The sequence below is a fragment of the Carica papaya genome, chromosome 7 (genome assembly GCF_054855325.1).
Source record: "Carica papaya isolate Zhongbai chromosome 7, ASM5485532v1, whole genome shotgun sequence".
Lineage (NCBI taxonomy): Eukaryota > Viridiplantae > Streptophyta > Magnoliopsida > Brassicales > Caricaceae > Carica > Carica papaya.
Window position 1 is genome coordinate 15,222,107 of NC_142315.1, and position 975 is coordinate 15,223,081.

At 33.0% G+C, this 975-nt stretch overlaps 1 non-coding gene across 1 annotated transcript; it reads left to right on the forward strand.

The window, feature by feature from the left end:
- Nucleotides 1-320: 320 nt before the first annotated feature.
- LOC148252992 (small nucleolar RNA R71) lies at nt 321-427 on the forward strand. Its single transcript, XR_015813769.1, has one exon. It is a non-coding gene; the product is annotated as a small nucleolar RNA R71 (small nucleolar RNA).
- The last annotated feature ends 548 nt before the right edge of the window (nt 428-975 follow it).

Here is a 975-nt window from a genome sequence, read left to right on the forward strand (position 1 = left end):
TCTTGAAAAGAATCTTCAAATATACCCTATACATGAGAATTAATAACATTAACACTCTTTTAATCAATTTTTTTAAAATAAATAATCAATTTTTGCATTAAGAGCATTTAAGTATCAACATCATATAATCTAGCTTTTTTTTCAGGTTGAAGTCTTTCTGTTGGCCACTTGATAGTTTATTCATGGCCATCTCTTCCAATAGCTCATAAGCATCATTTGTAGACTTCCCCATCTAAGCACCTCCAGCATCTGCATCGATTGTGATCCAGGTTTATTGGCTCAATCCATTGTACAATGTTTGGAACAACAACCACTTAGGTAACCCATGATGAGAGCATCTTCTAATTAACTCCGTAAATCCCTCCCATGTCTTGTACAATGTCTTTCCATTCATTTAATAGAAACTTGTAATATCATTTCTTATCCTTGTCATCTTGACTAGTGCGAAAAACATAGTCAAAAATTTTTGAGCTAAGTTTTTCCATGTAGTAATTGTACCGACAAAAAGAGAATGCATCCAACTCTTATATTTATCTCTTAAAGAAAATGAAAAAGTCTAAATCTAATTGTCTCATTAGAAACACTATTTTAGTTAAAAGTATAAAAAATTTCTAAAAAATTAAAGAGATGCACATTAGGATCATCATTTTGGTAAACCTCCAAACTGAATTGAGGTTTGGATCATCTGAATGATGGTAGGTTTAATCTCGAAGTTACTAGCATTGGCACTCGGTTGAACTATACTGGATGAAGCTCCTACAAGTGAAGGAATAGCAAAGTCCTTGAGTGCTCTCCTGTTATTCTCGTTCAAAGCATCCCTTGTTCATCAAATTTCTTTGTGTTCTGTCATCTCAACTCTTGTTTGTCTTTCTACTGCTAAACGTTCTCTTCTCTCTCGATTCAGTTGTTTACAAGTCTTTTCGATATCTGAATTTATAGGAAACAATTCTGAGTTATTCGATCAACTCATATACC